The sequence below is a fragment of the Scyliorhinus canicula genome, chromosome 16 (assembly GCF_902713615.1).
Source record: "Scyliorhinus canicula chromosome 16, sScyCan1.1, whole genome shotgun sequence".
Classification (NCBI taxonomy): domain Eukaryota; kingdom Metazoa; phylum Chordata; class Chondrichthyes; order Carcharhiniformes; family Scyliorhinidae; genus Scyliorhinus; species Scyliorhinus canicula.
Window position 1 is genome coordinate 137847137 of NC_052161.1, and position 14295 is coordinate 137861431.

The window sequence follows — 14295 nt, forward strand, 5'->3', positions numbered from 1 at the left end:
TCCACCTTAATGTCTTTTAGAATACCCAAAACTTCCCCCTTCCGTATGACAACTTGACCTAGAGTATTTAAACATCCATCCCTAGCCTCAACATCCGTCTTGTCCCTCTCCTTTGTGAATACCGATGCAAAGTACTCATTAAGAATCTCACCCATTTCCTCTGAGTCCAAGCATAAATTCCCTCTTTTGTCTTTGAGTGGACCAATCCTTTCTCTAGTTAGCCTCTTGCTCCTTACATACGAATAAATGGCTTTGGGATTTTCCATAACCCTGTTAGCCAAAGATATTTCATGACCCCTTTTAGCCCTTTTTATTGCGCGTTTGAGATTCGTCCTACTTTCCCGATATTCCTCCAAAGCTTCATCAGTTTTGAGTTGCCTCGATCCTATGTATGCTTCCTTTTTCATCTTAGCTAGTCTCACAATTTCATCCGTCATCCATGGTTCCCTAATCTTGCCATTTCTATCTTTCATTTTCACAGGAACATGTCTGTCCTGCACTCTAATCAACCTTTCCTTAAAAGACTCCCACATTTCAAATGTGGATTTACCCTTAAACAGCTGCTCCCAATCCACATTCCCTAGCTCCTGCCGAATTTTGTTATACTCTGCCTTTCCCCAATTTAGTACTCTTCCTTTCGGACCCCTCTTGTCCTTGTCCATGAGTATTCTAAAACTTACGGAATTGTGATCACTATTCCCAAAGTAATCACCGACTGAAACATCAACCACCTGGCCGGGATCATTCCCCAATACCAGGTCCAGTATGGCCCCTTCCCGAGTTGGACTATTTACATACTGCTCTAAAAAACTCTCCTGGATGCTCCTTACAAACTCTGATCCATCTACGCCTCCAACACTACACGAATCCCATTTAATGTTGGGGAAGTTAAAATCTCCCATCACAACCACCCTATTGCTCCGACATTTTTCTATAATCTGTCTGCATATTTGTACCTCTACTTCATGCTCACTTTTGGGAGGTCTGTAGTAAAGTCCCAACAATGTTACTGCACCCTTCCTATTTCTCAGCTCCACCCATATTGCCTCAGTGCTCGAATCCTCCATCGTGCCCTCCTTAATTACAGCTGTGATATCATCTCTGACGAGTAATGCAACTCCTCCACCCCTTCTACCTCCCTCTCTATCCCTCCTGAAGCATCTATACCCTGGGATATTCAGTTGCCAGTCCTGCCCTTCCCTCAACCAAGTCTCAGTAATACCAATAACATCATATTCCCAGGTACTGATCCAAGCCCTAAGTTCATCTGCCTTACCTGCTACACTTCTCGCATTAAAACAAATGCACCTCAGACCACCTGTCCCTTTGCGTTCATCATCTCTTCCCTGTCTACTCTTCCCCTTAGTCTCATTGAGTTTATTGTCTCGTACCTTACTGGCTTTAGTTGCTGCTTCTTTACTGACCTCTAACTTCCTAATCTGGTTCCCATCCCCCTGCCACATTAGTTTAAAACCTCCCCAACAGTGTTAGCAAAAGCACCCCCTAGGACATTGGTTCTAGTCCTGCCCAGGTGTAGACCATCTGGTTTGTAACGGTCCCACCGCCCCAGAACCGGTTCCAATGTCCCAGAAATCTGAAATAGGGAGCCTAGTGAAGTGGTGTAACAACAACAATCTCTCCCTCAACGTCAGCACAACTAAGAAGCTGGTCATTGACTTCAGGAAGCAACGCCCCCCCCCCCCCCCCCCTCAGCATCAATGGTCGTGGTTGTGATGGTTGACAGCTTCAAATTCCTAGGGGTGCACATCACCAACAATCTGTCCTGGTCCACCCATGTTGATGCTATGACAAGAAAAGCACAACAGCGCCTATACTTCCTCAGGAAACTAAAGAAATTTGGCATGTCCACATTAACTCTTACCAATTTTTATAGATGCACCATAGAAAGCATCCTATCTGGCTGCATCACACCTGGTATGGCAACTGCTCAGCCCAAGACCATAAGAAACGACAGAGCGTTGTGAACACCGCCCAGTCCATCTCGTAAACCCGCCTCCCATCCATTGACTCTGTCTACACCTCCCGCTGCCTTGGGAAAGCGGGCAGCATAATCAAAGACCCCTCCCACCCGGCTTATTCTCTTTTCCAACTTTTTTCATCGGGCAGGAGATACAAAAGTCTGAAAACACGCACTAACAGGTTCAAAAACATCTTCTTCCCTGCTGCTGTCCTTCTAAATGACCCTTTTATGGACTGAACTGATCCCTTCACACATTTTCTCTACGGAGTAATATTACACTCCGTATGCTTCACCCCGGTGCCTGTGTCTGTATGTTTACATTGCGCATTCATCGTATGTCCTACATTTGTTCATGCAAGGAACGATCTGTCTGGACCATACGCAGAACAATACTTTTCAAGTACCTCGGTACACACAACAATAAATCAAATCACATCAAGTATACGTCTGCCACTGCAACTCTGCTAGTTAACCCAGTTTCCTCGGTCTGCCTTCAAACCATAGGTTCCTTTGTTCAAATGTAAGACCCGGCCACTCCATTCCTCCACCCCCTTCCTCTCCACCCCTCCCCCACAACCATTCCTCCCCGCTTCCTTTCCATCCCCTCACTTCCTTCCCCCCCCTCCCACCACCCTCTCCTTCTCCCCCTCTGTAATCCCACCTCTCCCTCCACCCCTTTTCCTCACAACTACCCCCTCCCCACCCCATACTCCTCTCTTCCTTCCCCACCTCATGCTTTCACCTCTATTTCCTTCCTCATTCCCTCCTTGACATCACTCCTCTCCCAATCCTCCTCCCTCCCCATTCCCCTATCACGCCCCTTGCACACCCCAATGAAAGACCCCACCCTCCTTCCTCACCCTAAGCCACCCACCCCCCTCAAGATCTCTCCATCTCCATTCCTCGCCATCCAACAACCAACATCCCCTTCGTCCATCCCCAACTCCTCCAGCCCCCCCCCCCAACACCCCGTTCCCTCCCCCATATCCTGGGTTGTTCCCCCATCTCCTTTACCCAATCCCACTCCATCCCCCTCCCGTCCCCTCCCTCTATCGCCCCCCTCCATCACCCTCTATTGCCCCTCCCCTCCTGCCCCACCCCGTGCCCCTCCTTCTATTGCCCCTCTCCCTCCATCTCCCTCTATTGCCCCCTCCATCTCCCTCTATTGCCTTCCCTGCCGCCTCTTCCCCTCCTCCGCCTTCTATTGCCCCTCCCCTTCCATCTCATCTATCACCCCACCCCCTCCTTCCATCACGCTTCCCTATCCCCCTCCCTCAGTCCTCCCCGTATCACCCCTCCCCCTCCCCTCTCCCTCGCCCCTCCCCTCTCCCCCCTCGCCCCTCCCCTCTCCCCCCTCGCCCCTCCCCTCTCCCCCCTCGCCCTCACCCCCCCTTTCGCCCCTCCCCCTCCCTTCCCCCCTCCCCCTCCCCCCTCCCCCTCCCCCTCCCTTCCCCTCGCTCGCCCCTCCCTCCCACGCCCTTCCCCCCTCTCTCACCCCTCCCCCTCCCTCGCTCCGCCCCCAAATGCCCCTCCCCCCTCGCCTCGCCCCTCCCCTCTCCTCCCCCCTCTCGCCCCTCCCCCTCCTTTCGCCCCTCCCCCTCCCTTCCCCCTCTCCCCCTCCCTTCCCCCTCGCTCGCCCCTCCCTACCACGCCCTTCCCCCTCTCTCACCCCTCCCCCTCCCTCGCTCCGCCCCCAAATGCCCCTCCCCCCTCGCCTCGCCCCTCCCCTCCCCTCCCCCCTCTCGCCCCTCCCCCTCCCCTCGCCCCTCCCCCACGCCCCTCCTCCTTCGCCCCTCCCCCCCCGCTCGCCCCCCCCCCCCCCGCTCGCCCCCCCCCCCCCCGGTGGTGCAGTGCGCTGGGCCGGCCGGGCCTCAGTCCGCCTGGATCTCAGGCCGAGCAGACGGCGGAGGGAGAGCGCTGGGCCGGCGGGCCGGGAGGAGGGAGCCGCAGGAGGTAAGGAGCCGCTGCGGGCGGGGTGTGTGCGGCGGGGCCGGGGCCGGGGCCGGTTGCCGGTTCCAGCTTTGTCTGGGCGGGAGCCGGATAGCCGCTAAAATCCCAGATCCCCGCCGGCGGCGGCATTACCGCCCCGGGATCCCCCCCCAACCCCGGGATCCCTCCCAGCCCCGGGATCCCCCCCCCCTCAGCCCCGGGATCCCCCCCCCAATCCCCGGGATCCCCCAGCCCCGGGATCCCCCCCCCCCCCAGCCCCGGGATCCCCCCCCCAATCCCCGGGATCCCTCAGCCCCGGGATCCCCCCCCCCCCAGCCCCGGGATCCCCCCCCCCCCCAGCCCCGGGATCCCCCCCCCCCCCCAGCCCCGGGATCCCCCCCCCCCCCAGCCCCGGGATCCCCCCCCCCCCAGCCCCGGGATCCCCCCCCCCCCCCCCAGCCCCGGGATCCCCCCCCCCCCCCGCCCCGGGATCCCCCCCCCCCCCCCCCAGCCCCGGGATCCCCCCCCCCCCCCCCCAGCCCCGGGATCCCCCCCCCCCCCAGCCCCGGGATCCCTCCCAGCCCCGGGATCCCTCCCAGCCCCGGGATCCCCCCCCCCCCCAGCCCCGGGATCCCCCCCCCCCCCCCCAGCCCCGGGATCCCCCCCCCCCCCAGCCCCGGGATCCCCCCCCCCCCCCCCCCGGGATCCCCCCCCCCCCCCCCCCCCGGGATCCCCCCCCCCCCCCCCCCCGGGATCCCCCCCCCCCCCCCGCCCCGGGATCCCCCCCCCCCCAGCCCCGGGATCCCCCCCCCCCCCCCCAGCCCCGGGATCCCCCCCCCCCCAGCCCCGGGATCCCCCCCCCCCAGCCCCGGGATCCCCCCCCCCCCAGCCCCGGGATCCCCCCCCCAATCCCCGGGATCCCCCAGCCCCGGGATCCCCCCACCCAATCCCCGGGATCCCCCCCCATCCCCGGGATCCCCCCCCATCCCCGGGATCCCCCCCCCCCCATCCCCGGGATCCCCCCATCCCCGGGATCCCCCCCCCCCATCCCCGGGATCCCCCCCCCCCATCCCCGGGATCCCCCCCCCCCCCATCCCCGGGATCCCCCCCCCCCCCCCCAGCCCCGGGATCCCCCCCCCAGCCCCGGGATCCCCCCCCCAGCCCCGGGATCCCCCCCCCCAGCCCCGGGATCCCCCCCCCAGCCCCGGGATCCCCCCCCCCCAGCCCCGGGATCCCCCCCCCAGCGCCGGGATCTCCCCCCCCCCGGGATCTCCCCCCCCCCCCCCAAGCCCCGGGATCTCTCCCCCCAAGCCCCGGGATCTCTCCCCCCAGCCCCGGGATCCCCCCCCAGCCCCGGGATCCCCCCCAGCCCCGGGATCCCCCCAGCCCCGTGATCCCCCCCCCCCCAGCCCCGGGATCCCCCCCCCCCCCCCCAGCCCCGGGATCCCCCCCCCCCCAGCCCCGGGATCCCCCCCCCCCAGCCCCGGGACTTCCCCCCCCCCCCCCAGCCCTGGGATCCCCCCCCCCCCCAGCCCCGGGATCTCCTCCCCCCCCCCAGCCCCGGGATCTCCTCCCCCCCCCCAGCCCCGGGATCTCCCCCCCCCCCCCAGCCCCGGGATCTCCCCCCCCCCCCCCAGCCCCGGGATCTCCCCCCCCCCCTCAGCCCCGGGATCCCCCCCCCCCCCAGCCCCGGGATCTCCCCCCCCCCCAGCCCCGGGATCTCCCCCCCCCCCAGCCCTGGGATCTCCCCCCCCCCCAGTCCCTGGATCTCCCCCCCCCCCCCCCCGCCTCGGGATCCCCCTCCCCAGCCCCTGGATCCCCCCCCCCTCAGCCCCGGGATCTCCCCCCCCCAAGCCCCTGGATCCCCCCCCCCCCCCACAGCCTCGGGATCCCCCCCCACAGCCTCGGGATCCCCCCCCCCACCCCCGGGATTTCCCCCCGCCCCCCAGCCCCGGGATTTCCACCCCCCCCCCATCCTGGGACCCCCCCCCCCCCATCCCTGGGACCCCCCCCCCCCATCCCTGGGACCCCCCCCCCCCATCCCCGGGACACCTCCCCCCCATCCCCGGGACCACCCCCTATCCCATCTCTGGGACCCCCCCAGCCCCTGGACTCTTTCCCCCCCCCCCAGCCCCTGGATTCTCTCCCATCCCCGGGACCCCCCCCCAATCCCCGGACCCCCCCCCAATCCCCGGGACCCCCCCTATCCCATCCCCGGGACCCCCCCCCCCCATCCCTGGAACACCCCCCCCCCCATATCCCATCCCCGGGACCCCCCCTATCCCATTCCCGGACCCCCCCCCTATCCCATCCCTGGGACCCCCCCCCCCCCCAGCCCCTGGATTCGCCCCCAGCCCCTGGATTCTTCCCCCCCCAGCCCCTGATTCTTCCCCCCCCCCCCCCCCCCCCAAGCCCCTGGATTCTTCCCCCCCCCCCAAGCCCCTGGATCCTCCCCCCCCCCCCCCCCCCAAGCCCCTGGATCCTCCCCCCCCCCCCCACAAGCCCCTGGATATCTTCCTCTCCCCCCCCCCCCCCCCCCCCCCCCCCCGCCCCGGGATACCGTCGGCCTCCCCTTCGCAGAATTTTAAATAATTTCCACCAGGAATAGGCTGAAAGACAGGCTTGCATTTCCATAGCGCCTTTCCCATCCCCAGGGGATCCCCAAAGTACCGTTACAACCGATTAGTCACTTGTACCGGGGAAACATGGCAACCAGTTTTCGCACAGCAAGCTCCCACAACCAGCCATGCCCCAATGCCCCAATGACCGGGTAACCTGTCTCCGGGATGTCCATCTAATGGTAAATATTCACCAGGACACCGGGGCGGGTGAATCCCCTGCTGCTCTCCCTGGGAATAGCGCCGTGGGATCTTCCATTGCGGCCTTTGGAGTTGCCCTATCCGGCTTTGTGTAGCGGTTAAGAGCTTCGGCCTGATGCAGTTTGGTGAGGAACGTGGGGGGGAGCATTAGCGACGCCTGGGACCCGTGCTCGATTCCGCCCTGGGTGACTGTGTGGAGTTTGCACATTCTCCCCGCGTCTGCATGGGTTTCCTCCGGATGCTCCGTGGGTTTCCTCTCTCAGTCGAAAGATGTGCAAGGTTGGTGCACTGGCCATGCTAAATTGCCCCTTCCTGCCCAAAGATGTGTATGGTAGGTTACGTTGTCACGGGGATGGGGCAGGGGAATGGACCTGATGGAGTAAACCTTCGGAGGGTCGGTGCATACTCTGTGGGTCAAATGGCCTCCTACACTGTAGGGATTCTATGAATAATGTGCTTGTAAATAGTTTAGGCAGCTTTTTCAATCAGCGCAACATTGACCACCCCTGCCCTCACCTTACCGTACCCTCTACCCAGGTGTACGGAGGTTTAAATCAGATTTAAAAATAAACTGGCAGATTAATTTAGGAATACGATTAAAATAGCTAAAATAAAGAACAAAACAAAGAAAAGTACAGCAGAGGAACAGGCCCTTTGGTCCTCCAAGCCTGTGCCGAATATGATTCCATAACTGAACAAAAAAACTTTTGTCCTTACTCGGTCCATATCCCTCTATTACCTTCCTTTCCGTGTACCCACCCTTATGCCTCTTAAATGTTGCTAATGTGCCTGCTTCCACCACGTGTAATTGACACTTCCTGCCTTGGAAAAAGCCTCTGACTACCCTGTCCATGCCTCTCGTAATTTTGTAGGCCTCTATCGGGTCTCCCCTCAGCCTCCGTCTTTCCAGCAAAAACAATCTATTGGAATTCAACCTCTCCTCAACCAACACCCTCGAGACCAGCCAACATCCCGGTGAGCCACCTTTGCACTCTCTCCAAAGCGTCCACGTCCTTCTAATATTTAAAAAAAAATGTTATTAAGGTATTTGAAAATTTTTATAACAGTAACATAAACAACAACATCAACATGGTAAAATAAACATTTCTCCCCCCCCCCCCCCCCCCCCAGCCCTATCTTCACGCACCTCAACCAGACAACAACAATTCCCCCCCCCCCCCCCCCCCCCCCGCCCCGGAATACTGCATCTGCTGACAGTTTAATTTTCCCCGAGAAAGTTGATGAACAGCTGCCACCTCCGGGAGAACCATAACATTGACCCTCTTAAGGCAAACTTTATTTTCTCGAGGCTGAGAAACCCAGCCATGTCACTAACCCAGGTCTCTACACTCGGGGGCTTCGAGTCCCTCCACATTAACAAGATCCGTCTCCGGGCTACTAGGGAGGCAAAGGCCAGGACGTCGGCCTCTTTCGCCCCCTGAACTCCCGGATCTTCTGACACTCCAAAGATCACCACCTCCGGACTCGGCACCACCCGTGTTTTAGTACCGTGGACATTGCCTTAGCAAAACCCTCGAAGCTTCGGGCATGCCCAAAACATGTGGACATGATTTGCTGGGCTTCCCGTGCACCTCGCACACCTATCCTCAACCCCAAAGAACTTACTCATCCTAGACGCTGTCATGTGTGCCCAGTGGGCTACCTTAAATTGTATCAGGCTCAGCCTGGCGCATGATGAGGAGGTATTAACCCTACTTAGGGCATCTGCCCATAGACCTGCCTCTATCTCTCCTCCTAGCTCGTCCTCCCACTTACCCTTAAGCTCCTCCACCGGGGTTTCCTCTGCCTCCGAAAGCGCCTGGTAAATATCCGATACCTTCCCCTCTCCTCCCCCCCCCCGTACTGGAAACTACTCTATCCTGTATCCCCCGTGGCGGCAGCAGCGGAAAGGCTGGTATCAGGAAGTCTCATCCCTGCAAATACCTAAAACCATTCCCTGCTGGCAATTTATCCTTCAAGCTGGGAAAGCTCCCGTCTATAAATAGATCCCCCATCCTTCCAATTCAATTCCTGCCCTCTACCAACTCCGAGCCCACCATCTAGCCTACCCAGTACAAACCTGTGGTTATTATAAATCGGGGTCCAAATCGATGCTCCCTCCACCCTCATATCTCCTCCATTGCCCCCTGATCCTCAGAGCCGCCACTACCACCAGACTTGTGGAGTATCGGGCCGGCGAGAACTGCACCCCCCCCCCCCATTAACCTTATTTTTTAGGACACTCAGGGCAATTTAGCATAGCCAATCCACCTAACCCGCACATCTTTGGACTGTGGGAGGAAACCGGAGCACCCGGAGGAAACCCACGCGCACACTTGGAGGACGTGCAGACTCCGCACAGACAGTGACCCAGCCGGGAATCGAACCCGGGACCCTGGAGCTGTGAAGCATTTATGCTAACCACCATGCTACCGTGCTGCCCGTTCATCCCACAGGTGAATACTGGGTGGGTCCAGAACCAGGGGTCACAGCCTGAGGATTCAGGGTAAACCATTCGGACAGAGATGAGGAGACATTTCTTCATGCCAAGAGTGGTGAGCCTGTGGAATTCATTACCACAGGAAGTAGTTGATGCTAAAAATTGGATATATTCAAGAGGCGGCTGGACGTAGCACTTGGGGAGAATGGGATCAAAGACTGTGAGGAGAAAGCAGGATTGGGCTATTGAGTTGGATGATCAGCCATGATTGGGATGAATGGCGGAGCGGGCTCGAAGGGCCAAAAGGCCTCCTCCTCCTCCTGCTCCTATCTTCTATGTATCAACTGAGCTAAGTTGACAGTTTTTTTGAATGGTAAACAATGATTCCCCTGTCAACGCACCCCCCCTCTCCCCAGACTCCGAGATGCAGCTACTGAATTGTCAATGGAAGTGAGGGATTCATTGGCCACATACTTCCTCATTGTTGGCTAATTATAAAATAGCAGGGGCCAATGCTTTTGAGCGAACTTCCTGCCTTCTATTGGAATTGGTGCTAGTGATTTAAAGAACCAAAGAATGCATTTCACATTAAGAATTGAGCTTGAGGGAAATGTGAATATTCTATACAGTATTAGAAGTAATGCTAGCTGGCTGAGAAATGCATTAAGGCTGGGGGTGAGGTTCATGAGCAACAACCAGATGGCAATGAACTTGAAGCCCAGGACTCCCTCTTGCTTTTGGGAGTAATTGTTGTCGGTTCCCAGTCGGGTGACTAGACTAATTTCACATTCCCGTAGTGTTGTGGTTATTTTGACCTAGGCACAGAAGGTCCCTGATTCAAAACCTGGCGAGGGGTGAATCATTTGACTGGCTGGGTTCAATGGCTTGTTTCTGTACTGTTAGTTAGGCTTCCACGTCTGTCTCGGGAGATGATTAACTGCGGCCAGGGTGTATGTCACTTCTGAATTGAACATCGTTGGTTGTGCCTGAAGAGGCCAATTCATGAGTGGCTGTCCCTAACCCAGCTGGCACAAGTGAATAGCGTTGGTCCGAGGTCGGCTTATGCATTTTGCTCTGGTCCTACCTTGGCAGAGGGATTCTAATCACCCAGTGGAGTATATTCCCAGCTAGTTGTGCTCCTGGTTTAAGGTGCAGTGGAGAGCTGGCAACAATTCCACACTTGGATGACTAAAGCAAGATAAGTGGTGATGATTCATGTCTCTGTGTCATTAAGAAAACATCAAGAAGGTGCTGGACACAGTTAGTGTGGTGTGAAGAAGGGAAAGAAATTTGTGGAATTTTTAAATGATTGTGCAATTAACCTGCTGAACCTGATCAAGAGCAGCAGTCATTACCAGAACCCATGACTGTTTATGCACAAGACAGAATAGTATGTTGAACATCGCCAGCCAGGCTTGGTCTTGATGTCAGTTGTCGGCCTATGCGCACTTCTAGTAAGGCCCAGACAGAGAGAACATGGAGAGGATGTTTCCACTAGTAGGAGAAACTAGAACCCGAGGGTGCAGCCTCAGACTGAAGGGACGATCCTTTAAAACAGAGATGAGGAATTTCTTCAGCCAGTGGATGGCGAATCTGTGGAACTCTTTACCGCAGAAGGCTGATGAGGCCAAGTCACTGAGTGTCTTTAAGACAGAGATAGATAGGTTCTTGATTAATAAGGGCAGCAGGGCAGCATGGTGGTTAGCATAAATGCTTCACAGCTCCAGGGTCCCAGGTTCGATTCCCGGCTGGGTAACTGTCTGTGTGGAGTCTGCACGTCCTCCCCGTGTGTGCGTGGGTTTCCTCCCACAGTCCAAAGATGTGCGGGTTAGGTGGATTGGCCATGCTAAATTGCCCGTAGTGTCCTAATAAAAGTAAGGTTAAGGGGGGGTTGTTGGGTTACAGGTATAGGGTGGATCCGTGGGTTTGAGTAGGGTGATCATGGCTCGGCACAACATTGAGGGCTGAAGGGCCTGTTCTGTGCTGTACTGTTCTATGTTCTAAGGGGTTATGGGGAGAAGGCAGGGGAATGGGGATGAGAAACATATCAGCCATAATTGAATGTCGGAGCAGACTCAACGGGCCGAATGGCCTAATTCTGCTCCTGTATCTTTTGGTCTTGTGGTGCATTGGGGTTAGGAGCAGCAGGAACCCTGACTAATTTTCCCCTCCTTTCAATTTAGATGTCCCTTTGGTTAGTCCTGCTGAATTCAACAGGGAACAAAAATTGAATCTGGGACCTTCTGGTCCACGTGGTTTAGAAACCCAGATGATCTCTGACTGTCAGGGCTCGTCTATTATCTTATCCATTGTGTTGGCACAGGTAAGATGATCAAAATGGTCTCCTTTTGTGCTATATGATTTCAATCTTTGAATTTTTCTTAATGGATATGGCTATAAATAGTTTTGCTAACTTGCCAATCATCTTTTTCCTGCCTCTTAAAAATGTCAGTTTTGTTGAGGATATGACATCAGGAACATTGAGTTCCCAATCGCAAATGGCCATAATCCTTTGTCAACTTGGACCTCTTAACCAGTTCTGACCAAAACAAATTAAGCCATTTGTCGTCTTTTCTTTTTTTTTGTGGGGGGGACTTTGCTGCGTACAAAATGATTGTTGTGTTTGTATAAACAGGGACTACACTTTAACATTGGTTCAGTGGCTCTGAAGTTCTCTGGATTGTGAAAGGTGCCATATCAACTCAAGTTTTTGCTTTATCAGTATGTAAACCTTGCAAAGAATGTTAACAGGGATTGCGAGGATACAGGTTCCTACTCTCACCTAATGTTGTTATGAAGTCATCTTTAAGTAGAAACTATTAACTGTTGTGTGCAGAAACACTTACACCCCTGGTGTCTACCCCAAATGATTGAAAGTGTCGGGTAAAAATTAGGCTGCATTAAGTGAATACCCCGGACCTTAAAGCACACCATGTGAATTTGAACTTTTCGCTCCCGTTAATTTGTTCATTATTTACTAATAGTAGCATCCTATAATTAGATGCACAAAAGATTAATAAAACATTCTAATCTTATAATGACAGATTTTTATTGTCAAATCACTTTAGGAAGAAGTCCTACAAAACTGGCCTGAGTAGCAATATTGTAGAGTTTAGCTTGTTTCTGGTCTGGGGTTGGTTCCACAACAAGTGGGACAGTATGCGACTTGATTTTGACTGTTTTTTCAGACTTGATGAGATAAGTCATATGTTAGCCCAGTAGAGACTTGCCTTTCAACGGGAAGTGAATGGGTCCTTCTCCGAATTGTTCCTTTGAGCTGCTTCCTTCCTGATTCTACACTTGCGCCCATTCCAGAAGCCTGCCGCAGCGGGTTGGGACTTGCACCTTGGCAACACTGAGCTTTCCATTTATTTTTCAGCTGAGATTAGCTGCCCTGACGCTGCAATTCCTCGGAGCAAACCTGCTCTGCCACTGGTATCATACTTAACACGAGAAGGATTTTAAAAATCTTTCTTTTAGATGTTCTAGTGCAGGGGTGGGCAAACTACGGCCCGCGGGCCGCATGCGGCCCGCCAAAGGTCTTTATGCGGCCCACCAAGTCATTAAAAAAAATGTAAAAAAAAACTTTTTATTTAAAAAAAAATTTTTTTTTAAAGGTTAATGGGGGGGGGGGGGGGGGAAACTGTTGGGTTACTTACTGGTATAGGGTGGATACGTTGACTTGAGTAGGGTGATCATTGCTCGGCACAACATCGAGGGCCGAAGGGCCTGTTGTGTGCTGTACTGTTCTATGTTCTATATGAGGCGCCCAGAATTATAACCGGATGAAGTAATTATTTTACTTAATATACTATGCGGCCCTTTAAAAGTGTGAATTTCTGAATGTGGCCCTTGCACGGAAAAGTTTGCCCACCCCTGTTCTAGTGATTGAATAATAATATAAATTAACATTAGTAAAATGATATTTAGTGGTTCAATATTGTTTGACTTTTGAACTTTATTGGCCTCAGGCATGGCTCCCAAAAGAAATGTCAGAAGATGTGGGTTAAAGTCCCACTCCAGGTACTTGAGCTGACAGTGCTGACTTTAGAGAGTTAAACCAAGGTCTGCTCTCTCTGGTGGGAGTCAAGGACCCTACTGTTTAGAAAAAAGTCACGGCACTGTTTAGAAAAAAGAGCAGGGACGTTATCTCACTTTGTTTATCCCTGGGCTGCACGGTAGCACAGTGATTAGCACTGTTGCTTCACAGCACGAGGGCCCCAGGTTTGATTCTTGGCTTGGGTCACTGTCTGTACGGAATCTGCAAGTTCTCCCCGTGTCTGCGTGGGTTTCCCCCGGGTGCTCTGGTTTCCTCCCACAAGTCCCGAAAGATGTGCTTGTTAGGTGAATTGGACATTCTGAATTCTCCCTCCTTGTACCCGAACAGGCGACGGAGTGTGGCGACTAGGGGCTTTCACAGTAACTTCATTGCAATGTTAATGTAAGTCTATTTGTGACAATAAAGATTATTTAACAAAAAAAAAATCAACATAACTAAAAACAAATGTTGATCATTCACAAACTGGGAACTTGCCATGCACAAATTGGCTGCCATTTTTTAATATAAAGTTAGAGTACCGAATTATATTTTTTTCCCAATTAAGGGGCAATTTAGCGTGCCCAATCCACCTACCCTGCACATCTTTGGGTTGTGGAGGTGGCACCCATGCAGACACGGAGAATGTACAAACTCCACACGGACAGTGACCCAGGACCTGGATCGAACCTGGGTCTGTCTCCCTGAATAGTTTTAAGCTACAGCTGACCTAATGCCCATACTTGTAACTGTCGCCGCTCACAGAAAAGCCTTTTATCCCCCTAAAGTCTTGGAGGAAATAGGAAAGGTTGTTGCCCTGGGAATTCTTTAAGGTCATTTTAAAGCGGCAAATGAACACAGGGAATGATCCGTAAGCAAGAATGAAATTAAATGAATGAAAATTGCTTATTGTCACGAGTAGGCTTCAAATGAAGTTACTGTGACAAGCCCCTAGTCCCAACATTCCGGCGCCTGTTCGGGGAGGCTGTTATGGGAATCGAACCGTGCTGCTGGGTCTGCTTTCAAAGCCAGCGATTTAGCCCTGTGCTAAACAGCCCCAGGGTGGAGGCCCAAGGATTGCACAAATTTG

The 14295-nt window shown here is 55.1% G+C and overlaps 1 protein-coding gene across 2 annotated transcripts in view; it reads left to right on the top strand.

Moving 5' to 3' along the window:
- Positions 1-3812: 3812 nt before the first annotated feature.
- Positions 3813-14295, top strand: part of ctnnbip1 (catenin, beta interacting protein 1) — a 112678-nt gene continuing 102195 nt past the window's right edge. Inside the window, exons 1-2 of one of the 2 annotated variants that reach the window (XM_038821264.1) lie at positions 3821-3934; positions 11353-11492. The gene's annotated coding sequence lies outside the window, so the exon portion shown is untranslated. Of the gene's footprint in view, positions 3935-11352; positions 11493-14295 lie in introns of both variants that reach the window. The other variant, XM_038821265.1, reaches the window with a different exon arrangement.